Source organism: Aplysia californica, unplaced genomic scaffold, assembly GCF_000002075.1.
Source record: "Aplysia californica isolate F4 #8 unplaced genomic scaffold, AplCal3.0 scaffold00373, whole genome shotgun sequence".
Lineage (NCBI taxonomy): Eukaryota > Metazoa > Mollusca > Gastropoda > Aplysiida > Aplysiidae > Aplysia > Aplysia californica.
In genome coordinates, this window is record NW_004797643.1 from 447,890 (window position 1) to 450,021 (window position 2,132).

Below are 2,132 nucleotides of genomic sequence, written 5' to 3' on the forward strand. Positions count from 1 at the left end.
ACTTATCAGTGTCCGTTTCTTTCTTCTTTTTATGTTTTTAGCAATAAATAATCCGCTGCCAACCTGCTAGGATGATGATGACGAGTAAAGAGAAAAAAGACCCATGCGAAAACAGAAGAAACATTCAGAGAAAATTAATTTACGAAAACTCAATGAAGAGGGCAATGTGCAGAAAGTTGAGGACGAGATCACAAAGAGACTAGAAAACCAAGACACCATCCATTTCTATGAATTTTTGAATAAACATGAACTCTCTTTAAAAACTTACTAACAGAAACACTGGTAAAAGTATGTGGAAAGAAGAGAATTGGGAGAGGATACGTTAAGGTAACACCATGGTGGAATGACAACGTTAAGGAGGCCGTTAAAGAAAAGAAGAACCTTTTTCAGAAATGGATTTAGTTTCAGGAGAAAGCGTTCGACAGAGTGAACAGAAACAAGCTGTGGAAAGAACTCGAAAACTACACTGTAAGAGGCCAACTTCTAGATAACATCCATACCATTTACGAGAACAGCATAAGTACAGTAAGAACGTCAGAGGGACTCACAAAATGGTTCGAGATAATATCCGGAGTAAGACAAGGTTGTGTCCTATCACCACTACTATTTATCATATATATGGATAGAATTACAAAAGAGGCCAACACAGAACCAGACGCCCTAAATGAATTACTCTTCGCTGATGACCAAAGCCTGACACACAAAGATGAACGAAGTCTCCAACACCACACCACCAGATTAAACGAAGAATGTAACAACTACGACATGAATATCAACATCAACAAAACAGAGACAATGAAGGTAAACAGAAAGCCAGAACCACTCAGGATACACATCAACAACATCAGTCTCAGACAGTTCCAAGAATTTAAGTACCTCGGAAGTATATTTACAGAGGATGGGTGACTGAACAGAGAAATTGAAACACGAGTACAAAAGGCCAATAATGTTAGTTACCAGCTTACTCCACTACTGAAACATCCTAACTTCCCCATGACAACAAAACTCAAAATGATCAACACCATATCCATCCCAACACTCACCTATCAATGCCAAACATGGACAAGAACAAGACATTAGAGCAAAAAATTACAACATGTGAAATGTGATGCCCTAAAAAAGCAGTAAATAAGACCAGGCGAGACAAAATTAGAAACTGTGTAATCCGAGAAATGGTGGGCACAAATGATGTCGTGAAACACATCCAACAGAATCAAATGGTTTGGACATCTCCTACGATTACCAACACACCATCCAGCACAACGTGCCTACCTCCTAAAATTCGATGGCAACAAGGCTAGAGGGCGACCGAGAAAGACCTGGATAGATGGAGTCAGGGAAACATTAAACACCCACGGCATCCCCCTGACCCAAGCTCTCCTGCTGGCGACAGAGAGGCGTCTCTTTCTTCCCACGACACGCAAAAGGGTATAAGCGGCGGATAAAAGTAAAGTAAAGTACTAATCGGGGTTTGAATTTGTGCTATTGCCGTCTGTGGTGCAGTAGTCAAGCACTTCGCTGTTGCACGCAGGAGACCCAAGTTCGATTCCCAAATGGGGGAAAAATCTTTATCGAGTATCTCGGTCTTTCTGCAGGAACATTGTTGTATCCCCTTCAGCCCAGGTTGGCCCTGACAAATAGGACCGGATGCTCGCTTCCTGATTGATCTAAATTTTGTCGATGAGGGCGTAAAAAAGCATCTGCATTTATCTTTTATTTGAATGTGTGCATATTTCGACTCAACAGTCATATAAACACATGTACAGCATCGCCCACCCCTCTAAATGTATACCTATAGTTCATAATAAAAACAAGGACTAATATCGATTAATGTTAATACATAAAGTTGACTGGATCTTCTGCGCATGTGCAGATCTGAAAGTTACTACTGCTAGCAAATGATTTTTTCTTTATTAACGTTTGGCGTGTAAAAAGAACATCAAAGCTTTTAGCCTGTGACAACCTGCGTCGGTTTTATTTTTATTTTTTTAAAAGGTGTAGCCTCAGATTCTCCACGAATTTAATTTGATCATTGCGCGACTCTTGAAATAATAACATTGGGTGGAGTTGAGTACTTTGGAGGAGGTGTAGCCTATGTGTGTGTGTGTGTGTGTGTGTGTGTGTGTGTGAGC

General features: G+C 40.4%; 1 protein-coding gene across 1 annotated transcript in view; it reads left to right on the top strand.

Moving 5' to 3' along the window:
- LOC101856909 (proton-coupled amino acid transporter 1) overlaps positions 1–2,132 on the top strand; it is a gene marked incomplete in the record, with an annotated part of 25,360 nt that overhangs the window by 10,380 nt on the left and 12,848 nt on the right.